General features: G+C 36.6%; 1 protein-coding gene across 6 annotated transcripts in view; it reads left to right on the plus strand.

Moving 5' to 3' along the window:
* The window catches only part of LOC149781111 (D-glucuronyl C5-epimerase-like), a 279,390-nt gene that overhangs the window by 108,144 nt on the left and 146,725 nt on the right, over window positions 1–24,521 (plus strand). For 5 of the 6 annotated variants that reach the window (XM_089935205.1, XM_089935204.1, XM_089935201.1 and 2 more), the window contains exon 3: window positions 8,246–8,380. The gene's annotated coding sequence lies outside the window, so the exon portion shown is untranslated. Of the gene's footprint in view, window positions 1–8,245; window positions 8,381–20,323; window positions 20,379–24,521 lie in introns of those variants that run through there. The other variant, XM_089935203.1, reaches the window with a different exon arrangement.

Raw genomic sequence — 24,521 nt, forward strand, 5'->3', positions numbered from 1 at the left:
TGCGGGGCCCAAAGCAGCATGCGGGGCCCAAGGTAGCAAGCGATGAGTGCAGGGCCCCAAGCAAAATAATTAATTATACACACACACACACACACACGTGTACCAATTACTTCCACGCCCTTCTTATATTGTTTTGTTTTATACTCATGGGTACGTGGTTTAGGACTTTTACAATACAGTCACGGATTCAGATAGCGCATACTGGACTGGTTGAAAGGTAGGTAAAGAGGAAAGAATTCAAAGTGATGGACTCTAGCCCCAAAAAGTTACTGTCCGGTCTCAAGGGTTATGTTTACCTTGTATGTTGCAAACATTGGAGAAAATCAATAAATTAATGAAAAGAGTGGTAGTTACTTTTGATTGCCTTCTTATTCCATATAACATAGAGAAGTGGGTTGGTGATGATTAACATATGGTTGAAGAACTTCTCTTCTGTTGTAATAGTGAATTGTCATGTATTTGTAATTTGATATGAAGTACCACTCTTTATTGAATGGAACTGGGAGTTACATGGACATTTATTGACCTTCCGTCTTTGCTCGTTAAGTATAAAATCTGTGTAGACCTCCGACTAACTAAATGAGACACTGGCGGTAAAACATCGCTTCAAAAGGTTTGTGTCAAATGTTTTGTACATCCATCCTATGATCTCTCACCCGTGTGTCTCCGTTTCGTGTCTCGTCGCGTTAAATGAAATGAAAACAAACTGCCTTTGTGAAATCCATCTATTTCAAAGGGACGATAATGTAGAATAGCGACAAAATGAAAACAAATCGGAAATAACCAGAAAAACTGAGGCGAAAAGCACTGCTTGGGGAGGAAAGTTTGTTAATGGACCTAAAAGTTATTTGTCTAGTGGTTATTTATTGAACATGATCGCGTTTTGATACAGTGTTTTGTTTACTTTGGACGGGAAAAAATTTGTGGTTTTAGGCTTCACTTCATCGGTAACAGCCTAACATTAGTTACATTTAATTTTTTTATAACTCATGGCTGTTATTAATTGACGCCTCCGTCCGTTTTTTCTTTGTACCGGAATCATAATGATCATGATGTTTCATGTTGATAGTATCTGTCACTGCGTATAATTCATCACAGTACAAATATATTTGTGGTATACACATTTATGCCAATATAGAATAGTTAAGAATATAAAATCTTGTATGCCATTGTTGATTACAGGACCAGCGCCAGACCCGGCCAGACTATCTGGCGCCCTAGGCAAGGTTAGATTCTGGCACCCACCCACCCCACCCACCCCCGAAAATATCAATTTCAAAATTTATAAACAATAAAAATAAAAAAAATGCGGCCCTTAAATCAGCGCCCTTGGCGGCTGCCTAGTTTGCCTATATAGTAGCGCCGGCCCTGGTTGATTAACATTGTCACTCCTCGGCAGAATGAATTACTATTAACACATATGTTTATTGCAGGATTGAATGTCATCAATATATATTAAAACACCAGCGAATAAAATCTATTTTAAAATCGTTCGCCAATATATATAAAGAAGAATCGTTTCCACAAACACAAACTTCCAGTTTATCACAGATAGGTAAAAAAAGAGGACTAGTCATGTCTTTTCAGTGGGATGTGCAACTCACAGCGTACAGAGTTTACATGTATTGTTTATTTTAATGGAATTGGCCTACCTTCATTATTTATTACAATGGAATTGGCATACCTTCATTGTTTATTACACTGGAATTGGCGTACCTTCATTGTTTATTACAATGAAATTGGCGTACCTGTATTGTTTATTACAATGGAATTAGTGTACCTTCATTGTTTATTTCAGTTTAATTGGGGTACCTTCATTATTTGTTACAAAGGAATTGGCGTACCTTCATTGTTTATTACAATGGAACTGGCGTACCTTCTGTGTTTATTGCAATGAAATTGGCGTACCTGTATTGTTTATTACAATGGAATTGGCGTACCTTCATTGTTAATTACATTGGAATTAGTGTACCTTCATTGTTTATTACAATGGAATTGGTGTACCTTCATTGTTAATTACATTGGAATTGGCGTACCACAATCGCTAGATAAAGTTCAAAGCTTATTTAATCTTGTTGGATTTGGCGCTTTACGGCATAGCAACACAACAAAAGCAGGTTCTTTAGTGCAGAGAAGTAACGTGCCTTGCTCAGGTACACAACAATGGTAGCTAACCCAGACTGGTCCGATGGTAGGTTTCGAATCTGCACCATTTCGGTTGTGAGTCTGGCACGCTAACCACTAAGCCAACGCAGCTACCCGAGTTAAACTTTGTTTTACTACTGATGACAAATTTATTTTCCCCCTTTGTAAATGAAATATAAATTATATAATACACGATTCAGTAATCCCAGGATATAGCAAAGGTGGCTTACAAATTATGTGAGGATTATCTTAAGGCATTCTTGATAAAGCGAAAACAAATCAAAAGGAGAGTCCTTCCAGTAGAACCTTCAATTTTAGTAAATTCTCACCATAACGTCAATTATAAGATTATTGTTGAAGTTCTGTTCTGAAGCAAAACAATGTTGGCCCTTAGCTTACCTTCACTTGGATCAGGTAAAAAGACAAAAACCTACCTCAGTTTCACAAAAAGCAAGACTCAGTTTACACCCAGGCTTGAGCCATTTATTTGGTTAGTTTTAAAAGTCACCTTAAAGTTTAATTAGTCATATCGCTGAAATCTTAAATGAATTCAAGTGTACCTCTAAATTTCTTTTGTGCTGGCTGCTGAGATGTGTCATTGGGCAAGGTACTCGATTTTCTTTGGCAATGAAATAACCTACTAGTTTCGTAAGTCAGCATAACAAAACTGAACTGTTGCTGAAATTGAGACCTCGTCTGATATACAGTATTTTAATATTTATATTAATCAAATGTGGACTTGGACTCCATATTTTCAGGACCATTCACTTTCTACTAAATTAGATTTTTGTTTGTTTGTTAATTCACCATATAAGTTGGATGTATTATAATGTGGTCAGGCACATGAAAGTCTTACAGTGCTCTTATGAATCAAGAACCAAATGAAAAGTATTTAAGAAAATTAGAATTTTTGGTTTTCAGCTTGAAAGGGAACAGACATGTGGCGCGATAAATTCCGCAGTGGACATGGTGAGAGAAAACCCTTGTGGACTCCCCTCGCGAGAACTAAAATTCCTCGGAACATTTGCGACCATTTATTATAGGGAGCGCAACTCATTTTCTGTGTCGGTTCTGTCTCCGCGTTATCACTTGCAAAATGTTTCGCGTATGTATGTATGTATGTATGTATGTATGTATTCGTTATGCAGCCGTAATGAATTTATTTCGCAAACATCGCGATTCAGAACCATTATATAGTTCCGACAGCAAATCTGACAGGCGTATTCGTGTTAGTTGCTGTAGTCGCCACAAAACAAAACCAATGATGGTCGTGTCGGTGATTACGCAGAAAGCATTTACGACAGCACACTCGCATTTATACCTCGCGGTTACAACGGTCTTATGGGTGATTTCATCTAGCAGATGTTCTGCTTCGATTACCTTTTCGCGTCGATAGCCTTGAGGGTCCATTACAGCTCTTCAGTTAATAACGTGTCCACATTTGCTTGACAGGCACACATTATACAGGCACATCATGGCAAACTGCATCATGCATACGTACTTCCAACAGTGTTTTTCTTTACTGGTTCAGCTGCCATGCAATCGTACAAACATTTCCTAGGGACTTGGTTGCACGCTTCTATGTTTAACTTGAGCTTCATATAATAATAATAATAATAATAATAATGAGGACTTTCTATAGCGCCTAATCTTTAGAAGCTCTAAACGCTTTACAACATTAGACAACACCTATAAGATAAAAAAAAACATATAATGATATGATTACAAAAACAAACACCATGAAATTAGAAAACATATGCTGAGAATATTTAAGGAAGGAAACATTATTAGGTCTTTAAATTTGTTCTTGCAGTCGAAATAAGTGAGTTTTGAGAGCACTCTTGAATGTGATCACTGTGTGTTTGTGTCTAAGTTCAGTGGGCAATTCATTCCACGTTGCTGGGCCCTGATATGCAAAAGAACGCTGTCATATGATTTTGTTTTCATAGTGGGAATAGTGAGTATACGATTGTCAGAAGAGCAGCGTAAGTATCTTGCTGGTGTGTACACATGGGTGAGATCGGATAGGTATGTTGGACTAGAGTCCGACAGTGAAACGTGGCACAGAGAACAAATTTTGTATTTGATTCTGGATCGAATGGATAGCCAGTGTAGGGTACAGAGCAGCGGGGAGGTGTGCTCTGATCGTGGTGCTCTAAGTATGATCCGAGCAGCTGTGTTTTGAACTTTTTGAAGTTTCTGCAGCAGATATTGAGATGAACCAGACATAATTGAGTTACAGTAGTCCAGTCTTTAAAGTACTAATGAACATACAAGTGTTTTGGTTGCATCAACTGAAAGATATTTGCGAATTGAGCTGATGCGTCTCAGCTCAAGATATGCAGCCTTGCATATGTTCATGACATGTTGGTGCAATGTGACAGTACTGCCCAGAGTAACACCTAGGTTTCGTACTGATTGTGTGAATTTAATGTTGGTGTTGCTGATATTTATTGTTTGAGGTAAAGGATGTGAATGAGAAAGTCTTTGTGTTGTGATCAGAATGGCCTCAGTTTTGTCATCATTCATCTGCAGCTTGTTACATGTCATCCATGATTTCACATCAGAAATGCACCTCTCTACACCTTGGATGATAGCATCATCTTCATTTATATAGTTGGGTGTCATCAGCATACAATTGGTGAGTTGTTGTTATTGTTGTTGTTATGGGGTTTAACGCCATTTTTCAGCACAAGATAGGCTATACATGGCGGCCGGTTTCATAGATGTTGAAACAATTCATCGGTTATTTCATGCCCGACGGCGTAGGAAGAGACTGGGCATTTTCTCGTGCTATTGTGAGGTTCCAGACTGTCCTCGAGTGTGATTGATCCCAACTATCGATTTCTTTTTTTCAAACCCTTTTTTATCTTTGATTGAGAACGAGTGTCTGTCAACCCCCTTCTCATGCAGATATTCGACAACGACTGGAACAAACTTGTCGTCGATGTTGACATGCCATCCTAGCTGAGCCAGCACCCCGTCACCGTCACCGTTATATTGATATTGTGGTTGTTCAGGATCCAACATGTATAAGTAATGTTATATCTTAACCACAAACGCCAACTAGAGTTAAGGACTCTGTCGGATAGATTCTGATTCATTGAAGCTAAATATAATCTTCGGCAACTAATGATAACGACACTGAATAAGTGAACAAGCGATCATTGTCGTCGCTAGGGTACAGCGTTACTGGCAAATTATTAGGCCGGCAACCATTCATTATTTTTATTACTAAAATCCTGTTATGATGAATACGTACGATCGATACTCGAGGACTTTTATGATACGAGATTCAGGTTTATTAAAGTATTTCCAGACAACAATGAAAAAATGTCGGTCATTTGCTATTTCATGTCTTTTTTTTCTCCCTCTCTTCTGATGGTTATTATTCCCATGACTAATGCCCATGAATTAACTACACAAATGGTGGGATAGGACCGATATCACCTTGGCCTCCTTCTCCTCCGCGTAATTTTGATTAGTTCCATCGACAAACTAAGGTCACTAATCCTCCTATTTTCGTTAATTTCAGCTAGGTTTTATTTGTGACGGTCTCTCGTGACTTTAAAGCAACATCGTTGATGTCCACGTTGGACATTTGCATTTTGCCAGTTACATGTTCAAAAATTACAAGCTTGCTTGGGTCAATGCCAGAAACAATATGGATGGTCACATCGGTTAAATCAGTATTGGTGGCAAACCTCGTCAGATCCACACTGGCGTCCAGCCAGGTCGCTGAGCTTGTGCGTTCGTAAATGTCAGCATACATTATATAATATCAAACATAGCTTCTAAGTAACAATGCAGCTTTCATAAGCGCGTGCAGTACATCAACACTCAAGTTCACGCAGCGCTTCGACGGCGAGATGTTCACATATTAGGCAATGGCATCATTGAATAAAACAGCAGTCATCGTCGAGCGATGCCAGCGGATCAGGCAAAGCCACCATGTAAACAATCAACGACGTCACTTGGCAATGCAAGCGCCTATGAGTCAAATAAAAAATATGCCAGAAGCGTTACCGAGGATGCAACCCAGCGAGTTACAGGTCCTATTGACGAATCCAGGTTAATGATTCCAGTTTCCTAAGTGTGTGGTCATTGAAGCAAGATTCGCCTGCATAAAGACCCATCGGAAATGCTTCAATGATTGTGTAACAGTAGGATATTATTATTATTTGAAAACTAAACTGATTCAATTACAAGTCTGTGAAAACTTTACGATTTTTCACGGACACGTCGAAGACCCTTATCCGGCCAAGTTAGCCCTCCAACAACAGAGTCTTTTCCGAGAGAATCAGCGAAATGCATTTTTAATCGTCTGTGGGGACAGCAGTTACACGTGTATGAAAGTGTGTCTCGACCAGGGACTGGTTGTACATGTTCTAACGGAAAGTAATAAATAACGTACAACGTAGCAAAGACATACTGAGAAACCTTCCGACCTGTGTCCACGTTTTCTTCTAAGTGCATATACGACTACAGCTTGCGAACGGTTCCTGATAGCGGTTTAATCGCAAAGAAAGATCATTCACTCCTAGCTGGTTAAATATCACCTTACTACAGAGCTGTCCGTCATGCGCCCGGGCCTTATCCTTAAATTCTACAAAAAAGTTATTTGGTGCGCTCAAATCTCGTAGTTAATTATTTGCAATGAAAACAGTTGAACACTGCTTTACTAAACGTCACCGCCTTTGCTAAAATTTTGAAAACACACCTGGCCATCTTCTATAAAACATGGCACAAAGCATCATTCAAGTTAATACAAGCAATACAGATGTGGCCGCCGTTACTAAAGGCAGAGGTTAAAATGTAAAACTATTTCTCCAACTTCGTTGAAAAGACTTTCGTCATATCTGAGAACAAACATCGTGACATGAAAACATTTCAAACTTCTGTTATAGATGTATATCCATCATAAGATATGGTCGCTGTTACCAAAACGGAGAAACCTTTAAACTATTTCTTCTCCAAACACACTGAACAGAATTTGACTTAACCGTACTGAAAGCATCCGAACTTGAAGACCATTACTTTATTTATGCAAAGGATGTCAATCTGTTATCTAATATTATAGCAGCGTACGCCTCAGATGCGGGAGGCTGTGCGTTTGAATCCCAGCCGAGTCATACCAAAGACTTACAGAAATGGTACTGACAACTGCCTCGCTTGGCGCTCAGCATTAAGAGGTTAGTGTTAGGACTGGTCGGCCCGGTGTCAGGATAATGTGACTGGGTGGGACATCATGCTACGTGTCTGCGGCATGATGCCTCAGTGTTAAAAATCATAATCACACACACATCTAATATGGCCGGACGTTACTTAACCTTTAGACAAAATTTTCTCCAAAACGGCAGATTGACTTTAGGCATACTTGATCGATAGCAGCTTGATATTTAGATATTACAATATTGTGGGGTTTTTTTTAGTTGTTTGATTTTGTGCAAATGTAGCCGATCCGCCATCAAATATGACCAGCGCTACTACAAATACCATTTAAACGTTTTCCCCGTAACCGCCAAATAAGATTTGAACAATCTTGATAGAAGAGACTGCAGTATGAAGACCAAATAACACCAATCCCATTTCAAATAATGGAAAGCTTTTAAATTTGTACAGCCAATACCAAACTTGTTATCAAAGGAGCATGCTTGTACTAAAATAGAAAAGCCTTTAATAACGTCTAACACATTGGCTTTGCTTTAAAACTGTTTCGGAAACAGTGTCCATTGTGTATTATTAGTCATATTAGAGCAATGTATCTGCAGATGTTTCATTGATTATTTAAGGCGCCTTAAAATGTATGTACTTGTATCGGGTTACCATTTTAGTAAGGATAAAGAAAGTATTTCAGATAACGTTAGATGATACAGGTCAGTCTGAACAAATTCGCATCTTTGAATTCTGATTCTTGTACAAGTGAGAGCTACAGAAAGAGAAACTGTTTGAATGTATGTGTTTGTTATGATCCTTGCTAACATACCCTTCATTAAAACTAGAAATTGTTGATTTACGTAATTTACTATGACCAATATTTATTTTGCGATTTATAATACTAGGTTCTCTTTTCTCATTCATTTGCATTTATTTTTGGCAGGAGTAACGGATACAGACCTGACCGACTTGATCTAATGGTACTGGTAGAAATTCTGCAATGACGCTTTATTGCTGCAAATCTGGGCCCCAATCATAGCTACAAACGCTTTCCAAGGCATCGATGAAAAATAAAATGGTAAGTCGGAAATGAAAATTAAATTATCCAATAAATTACAAGGGTTATTTTTGTTTGTTTAAAAAAAAGATATAAATACAAGGAGGCCTGAGGTGGCTGTGGGAATTGCTTTATCTGAATGATGTATCTTGAGGTAAAGCGTTTATACCAAGTTTTCTGGATTACAACATTCGTCATTTTGACGGATTTTTGATGGGTCTTGAATATATTTAAAGCCGGATATATTTTTTGAAAGAAATACGGTACCTGCTTTTATTTAGTGAATTATCATTATAATAATGTAGACTAGAAAGTACTTTAGAAAATATGATGATGATAGTGATTGGGAAGTACTTTGTAATATCGTTATGATAATAACGACAGTACTGCACTTTGTAATATCGTTATGTTGATATAGATTTGGATGAACTTTGCAATGTTATATGGTAATATAGACTGGAAGGTAGCTTGTAATATTGTTATGATAATAGTGGCAGCAATGTACTTCGTAATATTGTTATGATAATAGTGGCAGCGATGTACTTCGTAATATCGTTTTGATGATAGAAACTAAAGTGCTTGTTATTCTGAGAAGTGCAAGAATATACATATTTATTCTGTCTTTGCACACACACACACACACACACACACACACACACACACACACACATATATATGATTAAAGTTTACTAGTCTATAGCAAATTAACATAATTTTCATCATCCGTCAACCATCTTGGATTTTCGATATTGACCTCTGCTGCAGACATACGAATTTACAGGTCAAGTCAGCTGTTCATTTGCAGCCCAAGTTACGCATGGGTTAACCAGTCCTAGTCTAACTGAGACACGCAGTAACAAGCCAAGTCATTTTCAAGTCAGACTCAAGTAAATGTAAACCACATTAGATTTAGCTTCTGTGTGAATTTAAAGGTTTATGCTAATTATGTTCAAAATCTGATGTCTTAAAAATTTGATGGTGTCAAAATACGAAGCTATCCGGTTAGATCTTTGAGTTTTTGTCAAAATACGAAACTATCCGGTTATATCTTAGAGTTTTATGTTTCCGGTATATACTGACCATTTGAAAAGAGTTTTCTTTTACGTATGGGAGTAATCATTTGGGGTTCCTACATTGCTATAAATGAACTCACTTGATATCGTACTTTGAAGAATGTACTGCCTTTCAGTGACTAAACTTTTAATTCTTATTAAAAATATTTTGACAGTAATTATTCGCCGATTACTTTAAAGTTACTCAGTGGTTAAATATCTTTTAATATAACTGAGATGACCAAAATAAATGGATACTTATTTATTTATTTATTTATTTATTTATTTGATTATCAATCTGTATCAGGTACATGCGTACTGCCAGCTAGACCTCATGGATTTAAATGTGGATCAAGCAACCGTTTCTCAAAGTAACTTTTATAACTGGTAGATCTTTTTGCGAAAATAAAAGAACGTATACGACTTCGAAAAATCTTTCCATTTTGTGGGACGGGAATTTTTATTTAATGTTAAGAAAATTTAACTTCATTAATTCAGATATAAAATGGGTTCAAACGTGTCAGAATATAAACTCGTCTGCAGTTGTGAATGGGTATATCTCATCTTTCACCGTATTTGTTTTTACTCTGGGCAGAGATTATTTCAGTAAGGATTAAGAAGAATAAACACGTACTTCACATTGATATGGATGAAAATGAATTTCTAATATCCCAGTATGCAGAGGATGCAAACATTTTTGGGATGGATCTGAAAAACCTCTTAAAAATACAAGGTACACAATTCTATGCAAAGACCTCCGGCTTTAATGGATAGGAAGCCTGAAAAACAGCAACAGCCGTTTGCGTATAGAGTATAATTTATGTTGGATAGATAATAGTTGTACAGTGTTAGGCATCATTTCTCTACAGATTTAAGTTTCATGATAAATCTTAATTATGATATTAAATTAAATAAAATGCAAACACTATCGACTCAGTGGTCGAATATACTTTTTAACTCCTGTGGGAAAATTATTGTGGTAAAATCACTTGCTTTATCAAAATTAACTCACATACTAGTAAGTTTACCAAATCCTGCAGAATGGTTCGTTACGTGCGAATTGGTGAAACGTTCGTGCTTGTCTTAAATTATCTACAACAGTACAACAATCATTTCAAATTGTAAACAGATATTTTCACAGGTTGGATGTTAGTTCCATTATCAACATGGTACTTGAGTAAACATTTAGTAGACGGGGATAAAAACGTGTTAGTGATATGCTGATCTCCTTCTTCTGTAGCTTTTTCTTCAGCAATTTTTTTTTCTTCTTTTTGGTGGCGAATTTCTTGTGTGATATTATGCTCACCGGTACCTTTGAAAAGGCTGGTCCAGTAGTCTTTACAAGGATGGTCCAGTAAGTTTTACAAAGTTGATCAAATGGCATTGCCAAGGAAGTCAAATGGATTTACCAAGGGAGATTGTGATTGCATTTTATATGTCAGATTATTTGGTTCATTGATAAATTAAGGTAGTTGCCGATAATAGTAAGGAACAAGTAATACCACTGTAAGAAATTTAAACCCCATGTAAATCAAAAACCTGATTTAAGCACGGTAAAGAACAAATAATACCACAGTAAGAAATTTAAACTCCTGTAAATCAATAAATTGGTTTAAGTACTCAACATTGAGCTTTATTCTTGAAACGTTTTTGAGCACAACACGTAAAGATTAGCTCAAGGTACTAAATGTTTAATTGTAAAAGCTTTGAAAAATGTATTATCTTTGGCTCCTCTACTTTGGCAGGATAAATGTGTATGACTTGAATGTATTGCTGGTATCGGATTTAGACCTTTTATGCCGAAGCATGAGCTTTTCTTTTTCGAAAATACCAGACCTAGTTTGAACTTAATCCTGGATATGATAAAGTTCTGAGTCCTCCAGATTGTTTTCCGCTTTCAAAGATATTTTCTCTTGTTTAAATGTTTTCTCATATTCTGCGGACTTTTCATTTACAAAAAAAAAAACCCACCTTACATTATTTCATGTAAAGAAAAATGTATCCTTTACTAGAATTCTCATATTTGCAGCAAGAATTGGCATTATATCGTCTCCTTCCACTCATTTAAAATTTTCAGTCCTCTCACTTGCCTGCTTAGTTAGAACAACCAAGAATCGCAAAGGGACGGGTCTACGAATGCGCTGCAATCTTTCTATTATTTGCATGTGTTCTCGAAATACTGTTTTGTCTTGTACTGTAGCACTTCTCCCACTCCAATTGTGCTATTTCAAAACTAACACCAAAGAAATTCCAGTGGAAAAAAACAAACAACATTCTTTATGTTATCCAACGGCTGGAAATCTCTCGAAAATACACACACACACATATATATATATATATATATATATATATATATATATATATATATATATATATATATATATATATATATATATATATATATTGGAAATTTGTGAAATATTCCCTTTGGACATTAAAGACCATTTTGTTCACAACTGAAGGGAAAACGCTCAAAATAATTCAAAATAATTTTTATTTGAAAGGTAAGCTTCGGTTAAACAAACGATAGTTCGATCCTCATTAAATTGTTAATGATTTTAAGTCCATGAAAGACCGCTCCGGTGGGCTAGTGGTTAGAGCGTCCGCCTGGGATGCGGGAGGTCACGCATTTGAACCCGGTCGAGTCATACCAAAGACTTATAAAAATGGTACTAACAGCTAATATTTACTTTTATTGGTGATAATTAAGAGGTTAGTGTTAGGACTGGTCGGCCTGGTGTCAAGGTAATGTGACTGGGTGGGACATCATGCTACATGTCTGCGGCATGATGCCCCAGTGCAAGGCATCACTTTAAACTGTCTCTCTGCAGACATCGTAGCGATATGAATGAATTTGTTTAAAGCTACGTTTAAAATGCAATCTCTCTCACACACACACTCATGTCCATGAAAACATCTCTTTCGCATTTAATTTATTTTTCTCAATAAATATTTTGTATGATGGTCTTTAGCATCAGTTTTTAATGTTGTACCTATCAGAATAAAATATATTAATGATTTTACATCCATGATATATCTCAGTGATTTTATGTTAGTGGTATATCTCAGTGATTTATGTCCATGGTATACGTAGGTGATTTTATGTCTGTGGTATATCTCAGTGATTTGACGCCCATGGCATATCTCAGTGAGTTTACGTACATATTGTATCACAGTGATTTTACGTCAATGGCATATCTCAGTGAGTTTACGTACATATTATATCTCAGTGATTTTACGTCAATGATAGATCTCAGTGATTTTACGTCCGTGATATATCTCAGTGATTTTATGTTCTTATGTTACGTGTTTAGGCTCGAATAAACAGCAACACAGGAAAGAGTAAAAAAAAAAATTTGAAAAAATATAACAAATTATTTATTTCCCTGGAACATTACTGTAAAAATGAGAGAAAAAACCAGAACTTACGGTTTGAAGAATCAAATCCAAAAATAATCCACGAATACAATTTTAGAAGTCCTAATATTTAAATGTTCTAATGATTTCAAGTTCAAGTACCGACGAAGAATCCAAGATGGAAGACGATGACTTATGATGTAACCTGTTCAATGTTGTTGTCTACAGTTCATTGTATAAATACAACAAATAATCCTCCGGTTTTGGAAATCCAAATATTTTATTTAAAGGAATATCTTTGTTCAAGAATTCTGTATGAGCACAAAACTATTTCCAGAAAAACGAATTAATCTTTTAAGATCCAAATAATCTGAAGAAAAATTAAAATATAACTCGAAATCTGAAGAAAAATTAAATAATAACTGGAAAAATGGTTACGACAGAAGGAAACGACTTGACATAAACAGTTTTAAGCCCAGACTGTGAGATCTGTCTCTAAGCATCACTATTAAAACTAAGTAATGCTCTATTTTGGAAATGCCTAATTGCGAAATAGAGGATCATGTGTTCATGTTTACATATAAAAAGTCAAGTAGCCCCAGTATGACCTTGATAAATAGTTGTTTACTTCACTAAAACTATTTACAAACCTAGGGTCACGTATTCAATACAGCCTCAATCTCACTCTTGTTATTACCACAATAAAAATAAATAACAAAAAAGAACTTGTTCACGTTTCTGTTACTAATTTTGAATTAAAGTCGGGAACTAGGTCAGCTTTAAGTGGTTGCCAAATAAACTGCCAAGGTCAAACTATTTTCTGGAAAAGTATCGAGTTCCTAGTAAACAAAACTAAATTATTTTGACATATAATGAAATTAAAAAATAGAAAGATTTTAAAACTTACAAACAATTAAATCAGATATAAATTAAATCAAATATACATAACAATGCCCATGATATGTCTCAGTGATTTTGTGTCCATGGTATATCGCAATGGTTTTACATCCATGGTATATTTCAGTGATTTTATGTTCATGGTATATCTCGGTGACAAGGTTTCTTTATTTAATACTTTGTAGGAAGGGCATCTGCCCGACCCGTATTTCCAACGTTAATTGGCTTATCTGGATACAATTCTGCCCGACCCGTATTTCCAACGTTAATTGGCTTATCTGGATACAATTCTGCCCGACCCGTATTTCCAACGTTAATTGGCTTATCTGGATACAATTCTGCCCGACCCGTATTTCCAACGTTAATTGGCTTATCTGGATACAATTCTGCCCGACCCGTATTTCCAACGTTAATTGGCTTATCTGGATACAATAGGAATATTTATTTTCTTCTTGAATTAATAATGTGCTGCTACTTTACCATTATTACAGACAATTCAGCAGTAAACACAATTTAAAACAAATGCAACTTTGACAGATCCATATTTCTTATTGAGGTAATAATGACAGAATTTAAATGGTGATACGTTCTTTATGTTACGTATATCAAATTAGATATTCGTTCCATGAACAAATAATGATAATGAAGCATTAGCCGAGATATCTTTGATTAGTGGCTACGCACTTTTTATACGAATTGCTGTACACATTGAAAAAAATATAAAAAGCCGTAATTCATACATTTGTTTGTATATTGATTTGTTTGCTTTTCAAAATAAAAGACTACACTAGCTTATGTGATGCATTTAAACAGGCTTCCAACTTTATTATTTAAACAGGGCGTTCAATTTTAACATTTGAATATGGCTTCCAACTTTAACTCTCTCTTCTCTTTTGGTTTTCACTATTCATAATCCGGGCCTGATTCTATACTAGAACAATCTTGTTGGGTATCTTCACACCCTCGGACGTGGTATTAGGAAGGAATCAGAATGGGAATTTAGCTACCCTATACATTCTCGTATAATTTGGGTCCAACTGCAAGCAAAATAGATTATGATCTGCCGTTTCATAATTACTTGGTAAATTTTGGTAATGCTGCATGTTCTACTGATCGTAACAAACTGCACAGATCCAGATTCTCTGGCGCAATATGTGACGCCAGATCTGGGTCTGTGCAGTCTGCAGTTTGATCCAGCATGCGGGTGAGAATAATCGGTATTTCATCATGCGATTGATGAGTCTTTTTTCCACGTCTGCTCAAAGTCGATTATCGTGCAAACATTCCATTGGATGTCTGATGAGACTTCGATTTGAAAATTTCACCAGCAGTATTTGATTGAAGTTGGTGTAACAAATCTGCCAATGATCCTTAACTTGACCGATTTGTTTTCTGAGTCTGCGAAATATCGGTGCTGGTGGTCTAATAATTCGAACACTTCGAGCGATAGATTTTCAAGTGAATCAGTAGTTGATGGATTTGGGATGGACTTTTGGCCTTTGTGACTTCGTAAACCTTCATAATGGAGGACATAAAAAAGCACTCTTGTGTTTGCTTTGAGCAGGATTTTTAGCTCACATGTTCTAAAGCCAAGAGATCATATAGTATTGTCCTCTATCTTCCGTCCGTATTTTATATTTACAACTTCAACTCAAACAGCGCTTGACTAATGTTAATTTGAGCATTAGGGCATCAAATGCTTTCAGATGTCTTTAGTGGATGCAAGAGCATCATCCATTATATATGCATGCAGTCACAAAAGATAGAAAAACAACAGTACTGACCACCTCTCATAAACTACTTACCAGAACTTGACCCAATTTTACAGAAATCATCCTGGCTTGAAGTTTTGTCACATGCATTCAGATTATCCGATCCGCCACCACGGTGGATGCCGTTACTGAAAATATAACATTTTAAAAGTAGTTTCTCACAGAAACCGCTCAGCAGACGTTGAACAAAACGGATGGAAAACATTCTGACGCAGACGGCTTTCTGAGTCTTACAAGATAATGCCCATCAGCCATCAAGTATGGCCTTCATTACTAAAAATAAAACAACTTTTTGAAACTTATCAATTAGCGCTCAAATGAATTTGACCAGTTTTGATAGAAATCGCCCCGGGCATAGATGATTGTTACATTTGGACAAACGATGCCGATTCTCCATGAAACAGTTAAACAGCTTCTTAAAGAACGCTCACCATAGCGTGTTCAAATTCACAGAAAGAATCCTGGTATTTGGTCCTTTTTCTTTTGCAAAAATGCTGCCGATTCAGTGGCTATGAAATGAGAATGTCATTACTAAATTTAGAAAAATCTTTCTACGACTTTTTCTCCAAACGCTCTCAAGATAATATTACCAAATTTGGCAGAAAGCGTCTTGGCAAATGACCCAAATGGTTGACATGACGACACTATTGCAGGGGATGTAATAATTAACCGATCAAACAATTAACTTTAATTAGTGTCTTAGTTGGAAGTCCCGCCAATTAAAATCGCAAATTATTATTTTTAATTTTATAAAGAACACGTACACCGTAGTCTGACCTGACAAAATCCGACGAAACTTTAAGATATCCAGCGTAGACCTCTGCAAACAAAATTATTGTGCTTATCTACAACACTACACACACAATTATTTTGCTTATCTACAACACACAATTATTTTGCTTATTCTACAACACTAAACACAATTATTTTGCTTATCTACAACACAAAACACAATTATTTTGCTTATCTACAACACTATACACACAATTATTCAACACATACGTGTCTCAGATGCAACAACCCAACTGATTTTGCTGCATATAATGCCGTCAAATTTGTGAAATGCATGTAAATAAAACATATGTTATAAATGGAAGAAGAATGGGATGGTTCTTTCGAGTCGTGAGGGTATCAGCATATGTCAAATACTTACTCTGATTACCTTTTAATGTATCACTGTGCTCATTAACTTCCGGTCGTCGGTTAGGCGTCCATTGTTGCATATTTGTTTGCCATCTGCAGTAACCAAACTTTGTGGACTGCATGCACTTGGAGTAAAGAATAATTCTACTGACTTCATGGTCAAAAGAATAAAGGTAAAGTTCACTGACCGAAAGAAAGAAAAGTGGTTTCCGCATAATAATTCGTGTTGACTGTCATCTAAGTTGTCAAACTTTGTGGATAGAGCGCGCGTTGGTATGGGAATAACCCTATCTAAGTTGGTGATTTTAGATAAGTCAAAGATTTCAAGGTCACTGTGTCTAAAGAAGACAAATAGGTCCCGTAATATAATTATGGTTCTCCACGATCTACGGTCTTCAAACATTGTGGATGTCTTGCACTCACTTACAATAAGGTTTCGGGGTCAAAAGATCAAGTATCAGGGTCACTGCGACTAAAAGAAGAAAATGGTTTCTGCACAATAGCTTGAATTCTCCACCATCTACAGGTTGGAAGAAGTGTATCGAAGTCGAATGGTCAAGATCACCGCGAATGCAAGATTAAAACAGCTTCTACACAATGACATTAGCTTTAGGTCATTTACTGAAACCAATCGAAATAGATTGCTGGTAATTATTGTATGGAAGAAGCATTTCAATTTGGGGGTCAAAGGGTCAATCAATCAGTCTGTGCTTATAAATCATATCAGTCAAAACAAACAGACGTTTTTGTCGGCATGTCTCGAATAATGCTAACTTTTGATCATCATCAACACTTCTTTATCCTATTTGAAGAGTTTCACTTAACATACAGAGTATGCGAATGCATTCGGACAAATGATAGTGAATACGATCCTGTTTAAAGCTAAGAACATAAAAATAGACAATATTTAGTATTTCTTTGACCTTTAAAATTTAAATGTTTTATCTCTCACCATTAAAAGTGAACATTATTTTTTTTACATAAATGAACAGTCTTTTATCTTTCACCTTTAAAAATGAATAAAGTATTATATTTCGCGGAAACTCTTATCAATTCCATACTGTCTTGTTATAATTTAGAGAAACATAGACATATCTCCTGTAAAACTTCTCATTGTAAAGTAAGAAACCTTTATAGATCAAATGGGCGACTATTTGGACTTTCTCTCTCTCTCTCTCTCTCTCTCTCTCTCACACATACACACACACACACACACACATCTCAGTCAATAAAAGAGCGTGTACAACTCAATATCTGAAGCAACACAGCCTTTGATGACAAATGCAAAAATAGCATAACAAACTATGTGCTAATCTCGATGGAAGGTGTATGTGTACTGCAAGCCTGTCTAATGCAACTAATCAGCCTGCTAGAATCCTGGGGAGAAAATGTGACATGCAATCAGGAGTCCACACAAATGCGACGCCTGTCGTAGAAATCGGTATATGTTCGAATATCTAGATGGAAGTCGAGTTAAAACGACACGATTGTAATGAAACTGAGATTATTTATATTGCAGTTAATAATAATAATCTCAACATATATACTGCTCTATTTATCTGAATCATAAACAAAAGTGGAGAGAGACAGACAGACAGACAGACAGAGACAGAGAGAGCGAGACAGAGAGAGAGAGAGAGAGAGAGAACACTCAGTCGTTTAAAGTGTGTGTATGACTTTGTCTTCTTCGCTGCTCGTGAACCAAATCGGTGGGATTCCCGCGATTTTTCCGGGTTCTTCGTCCAACAGTGTACTGTTGCTATCTATAGCCTATCATATGCTGAAAAATGGTATTAAACCAAAAAACAATATCAGAGGTTTATTCTCAGTTTGATGGAAAGGAGATAGCGTTCCAGATATTATGACTGTTGTCTTATGCCACATGTCAGAATAGCGTTTAGATTGGCGCATCACTACTTTGGCTGTTTATATGACGTAATCATATACATCGTGTCACGATTTTCTGCTATTATTATGTCGCATTCATTTCGGTGGTTAACACAGTTTTGCTGCATGTAAAACTCGTATCCAAGTTTATTTTGAGGGTTTCAATGTAAACCAATTTTACGTTCTCTAAAAATATAGAAATATTTTTAATGTACATTGGGCGCCATTTGGTTTATAACCCACGCAGTGTATCCAAGAATGTAAAAAAAGCAATTCTTCATTATGCAGCGGTGATGAATCTGTAAATTCCACGTTGATTTACATCAAGACGTTCTCCTTAACTCTCTCTCTTTCTTGGTACTTTGCATTGAATGTTATACTGGGGACAGCTGTGCAAATTTTTGGCTCAAACAAGTTCCTCCATATTTTTGGGTCCGAAAAATTGTGACATAAATTTACCATTTGTGACTATTAATAAAGGAAATTGCAAAAGCAATTCGATTTGTACTTTCTTCGTTACTATAGCAACATTATTTGTCTATTATATCATATTACTCTGGGTGCACATACCCGAACATGCATGAAAAAAATATTATTCATTGAAGAGCAGCCTTTTGTAGAATTTTAACTATATATACCTTTTTTATTTTTATCTTGTACTTTCTGCTTTCGATATTTTGATTATTTATCTTTCTAAAGTTTTTGTGCAGTTCTTTATATTTACATTTAAGAACTTTACGTTTTTATCGGCACGATGTAGCCATTATTTTGCTGACATGTTATGCAACCCTAACACATGCCTGTGAGAAATCTGAGACGAGAATGTCAGTTTGCTTATTCCAGTAACTCAACAGCGATCACTGCTACAAAGAAAAAAGTCATGGAATGAATTGCCCACTGAACTTAGACACAAAGACACAGTGATCCCATTCAAGAGTGCTCTTAAAACTCACTTATTTCGACTGCACGAACAAACTTAAGGACCTAATAATGTTTCCTACCTTAAATATTTTCAGCATGTGTTTTATGTTTTCTAATTTCTTGGTGTTTGTTTTTTGTAATCATATTATATATGTTTTTATGTTATAGGTGTTGTCTAATGTTGTAAAGCGCTTAGTGCTTCTAAAGATTAGGTGCTATATAAAGTCCTCATTATTATTATTATTATTATTATTATTATCATATAATCATTGGCCTGTATATGATGTTGTTACTTGCAAGTTATATTCGTAATCTCTCTCTCTCTCTCTCTCTCTCTCTCTCTCTCACACACACACACACACACACGCACACAAAAACAACAATTTTTAATAACCTGATATTGCTGTTCCCTTATTGCCGTTCTTTTTAATCCAAAAATCAGCATTCAGGCAAAATTTCATTTATTTTACATACTTTTGACAAGTTAAAGAGATGTCAGCTACAGTTTTAGTGGAATGTTTCTTACTGTGGAAAGAAATACTGGAAATTTGTTGACGTGTCTGTAAGTTACTTCCCTTGTACTTCACGCTGTAACTAGGAGACAGCTACGGTACATTGTTCTGATGATTTCATCGATCTTCCTAGCAAGAGTGCATACTTTCCGTGAGAATTAGCCTTACGCCTACATAATTGTAACTCGTAAATTTAGTCAATCAGATCTTAGCTTACTGTGTATTAGAATTTGAGTTACATGGCCAGCAGGAAGTCAGTATCTTCATAACGTTTCAGTATGAATCCCACTCATATGATCTGGTTCAAGTTTACGTAATATGAATAATCTCATGATTGGTTTTGAGCATCATTCCATATGGTCGAACTGTAAGGACCGCGATATCGTGTTAATTCTGTCCTCTTTCAAGATAGAAAATATTCTACCCATTTTATGCAAATAAGTTATTCACCATGGACTAAATCCTGGCTCGATGTAAGGTAAGTCTCACGATATGCGAGTGTCAAAGCACTCTGCGCATTCACATTTACATATGCTAACATATATCGTATACACGTTTACTGTTCTTTTGATATATATATATATATATATATATATATATATATATATATATATAGTTTTATTTAGTATATATTTGCACGATTTAGGTAGAACATATATGAGTAATTCAACACAATTACTGTTACAATCTTGTGCGAAGTTATGTGCAGCACCCTATAGTTTTACCCTATTATGTGTTTTACAGGCATCATAAATTGTATTAGGTATCATAAATTGTATTAGGTATGTCGGTATTTTGGAGATGGGATGCAAGTTTTAAGAGGACCATGCTGTAATCGATTTAACAAACGTAAGCCAAAACATATTTGTAGTATGGGTAGTTATTCATGGCATTGCAGTACATGTAGACTAAGCTAGATGGTCAGATGCAAAGGTATCAGACAGACGTGACAGATGTTAAAGTATCGGACAGGTGTGACATGCAAAGGTATCGGATAGATTTGACAAAGTGTCGAACAGGTATGACAGATGTGCAACTGTAAATGTGTATATATCGTACAGGTGTGAAATATGCAACTGTATCGGACAGGTGTGAAAGACACAATGGTATCGGACATGTATGACCGGTGTGCAACTGTATATGTGTATCGGACAGGTGCGACAAATTTGAAAATGCAAGCTTAATTAAATATAGAACTGGATATTATGTCACAGCTTCTCCATTTAGGCATGCATATATTCAGCAAGTGTAGTTCGTTCTTTTCTTTTACACCCCCGTTCTTGCCCCAGAATAAACTGTAAAGAGTGTTTTTGATAAAGTAGTAAGGTTCTGTTTTTAGTATCGACCAGACACCTGTGACAGTCATGCATACCCTAAATAATGTAAACAGAGCGTAACATGGATGGCTAATAAATTCTTTCAGATGCAGGTATTGTATGTTGTTAATCATCTCATAATGCGTTAATTACTGTTTACTTTATGTATTGCTTTATGTAAATTAAGCGTATAGATAAATGTTAAGGAAAACAGTCAAACTGCATGACACAGGATATCCTCATACTTGATGTGTTAGATCTAAGGCACAATATGTTGTATCGTAAGTACGTACGCGGTACTAACTGGTACAAAATTGTATCACCGCTCCGGTGGCCTATTGGTTAAAGCGTCCGTCTCGGATGCGGGAGGTCGTGGGTTCGATCCCCGGCTAAGACATACCAAAGACTTACGAAAATGATACTAACAGCTGACTCGCTTGGCGCTCAGCATTAAGAGGTTAGTGTTAGGACTGGTCGGCCTGGTGTCAGGATAATGTGACTGTGTGGGACATCATGCTACATGTATGCAACATGATGCCCCAGTGCTAGATATCACTATAAACTGTCACACTGCAGACATCGTAGCGATATGACTGAAAAATTGTTAACGCTACGTTAAAAATCCAAATTACACGCACACAGACACACACACACACACACACACACACACACACACACACACACACACTTTTATCCTTTTTAAAACAGATATATTCTGGAAATGTTGAAATGTATGGAAATTGTAATTAGGAGTAACAAAAATGGCATTGGGCTAGAGTGATGTAGTCTATTCGATAAACTTGATTGCCTAGCACGTAGTTATATAATTAAAATGTGCATTGGGTTCGATAACCACTCAGGCCAACCCGGTTCGGCTACCTCGGTGTGTCCTGGGGAAAGACACTTAGCTCACACAGCATGATATAGTCAATTGGTTCCCAAAGTGGGCGGTACCGTTCCCTTGGAGGCGGTGGGCTTACAGAGGGGGCGCTAATGCTGAATAATACATGTGAGTGTGTGTGTGTGTGTGTGTGTGTGTGTGTGTGTGTGTGTGTTAAAGGACGATGCCAGTCATGAAATTTGAAGTTTACTAATTTTGGAAGTAGACACAGATAACAGTAAAATAACACATATATAGGAAGACGTTTTAGTGCTCTTGAGGCATACGACTACACTGTAATCTATTTTATGCTTGTTTTTATTCAAATCTTAAACCTATAGAAAGGTTAAAAAATTTTAAATATGTCCGATGGCTGTCCTCCCCCGCCCCCCCCCCCCCCTTTCTCTCTCAAAATATTGGTTGGTCAGACTAGTCGAACGGTCTCTCTCTCTCTCTCTCTAAACCTGTATCATTTTCCTGACACCAAGCCTACCAATCCTAACACTAACCGCTTCATGCTGAGCGCCTAAGCCTGAGTTCGAACCCGCGACCTTCCGCATTAGAGGCGGACGCTCTAACCACTAGGCCACCGGATCGGTCTCATTTGAATGTCGGTGAAAGTTACAGTCAAACCGACCAACGGCAAGAGGTAAGAGAGAAATAAACGATAAAAACAATTTTTAGGTCGGTAGCAGTGTTTATTAAAACAATAATAATGACTAGATCAACTGTAAATACATTTAAATGTTTGAAATACCTTTTGTTTTTCCTCTTTTCGCTTCGTTCCTTTTATATAAGCAATACCCACAGTGACTGCTGCTGTGCAATCATGTCAGAGTTCAGGGGTTCAGGTTTGTTAATTATGTTGGACTTAATGACCATGTTGGAGTCAATGCCCTCCCATGATCACAAACTTTACCATATGATAGTTGACAAATTTGTACCTGATAAGTTTGAAATGTTTGCCCCGCAGCTGTTTTTTGCCTGTCTTACTTATGAAATTATAGCGTATATACGTGTCTTCTGGACCACAATGGAGACTGTCGTGTATGGAACGGCATTCCTGTAAATTGACTTTGATTAATATCTGCTGGCTTCTCATGTCTATCTCTAAAAAGAAGACTAAATTTATGGAGCTGAGTGCCACCAACTGTATTTATCTGATGCACTTAGATCGCTTCAAGTAATTAGAAATCGTACGAAGTTAGGGACGGGTATTACCACCAGTAAAATGTATGCTATTAGCGAGATAAAATACAACTTGTACTCCAGTGTTAGATGACTGAATGCAACATACCGTGAAATATAAATATCGATGTAAGTATCGATGCAAGTGAAAAAGCATGTCAATAACTTATAAATTGTGCTGCATGCATCCCATACAAAACTGAATATAGTTGTTATTATTAGCTTGTAGGGGGCCCCGAGTAGCGCAGTATTCCAAAGCGCTCACCGTTCCGGATCACTGCCATCTCACCTCTGTCTGCGTGGGTTCGAGTCTCAGGCTCGGCAAACGTGGGTACGTGAGAAAGCCTGCCAGTAGCTTCTCGTGGGTCGGTGATTCTTCCCTGGATTTTCCAGGGTTATTCCTCCACCAGTTACACTGGCCGCCATGCATAGCCTATCTTGTGCTGAAAAATGGCGTTAAACCCTAGAACAAGACCAACTAATAGCTTGTAAATTATGTGACGTGGATTCCATGCAAAATCTGCTGAATATTGTAGATACCATCAGCTTGCAAATCGCGTGTCATGGATTCCATGCAAAACATAATCAATAGGTTACCAGTAGAGCTATGCTTTGCATGTTTGGTCACATCACGATATATACATATCACAATTCTTGAATGGTTATACAACATATTTCATGCTTCTTATAATATATTTAGTAGGCGGTACATTACATATTGTGATACATAATGGGCGATGCGACAGGTATCACGATACAGACTTTTGTCCTGTCCACTTTTCCATTGTTCTTTTTTTCTGTTTGCTGTCGTTGTATGCATGTAGCAAAGTTACTAACATTATGGTTGGCTTGACGTCCATATTGCTATTTTGCATACGGTCTTGTTACTAACTGTACGATGCCATAATGCCGGTATTGCTGTTTTGCATATGGTCTTGTTACTAACTGTATGATGCCTTGATGCCCATATTGCTATTTTGCATATGGCTTTGTTACTAACTGTATGATGCCTTAATACCGGTATTGCTGTTTTGCATATGGTCTTGTTACTAACTGTATGATGCCTTGATGCCCGTATTTCTTTTTTCACATGGCCGTGTTACTAGCTGTACTATGCCTTAATACCGGTATTGCTGTTTTGCACATGGCCTTGTTACTAACTGTACGATGCCTTGATGCCCGTATTGCTATTTTGCATATGGCTTTGTTACTAACTGTACGATGCATTTGTATTTAT

The sequence above is a fragment of the Sinohyriopsis cumingii genome, chromosome 15 (genome assembly GCF_028554795.1).
Source record: "Sinohyriopsis cumingii isolate HCF-2022 chromosome 15, ASM2855479v2, whole genome shotgun sequence".
Classification (NCBI taxonomy): Eukaryota; Metazoa; Mollusca; class Bivalvia; order Unionida; family Unionidae; genus Sinohyriopsis; species Sinohyriopsis cumingii.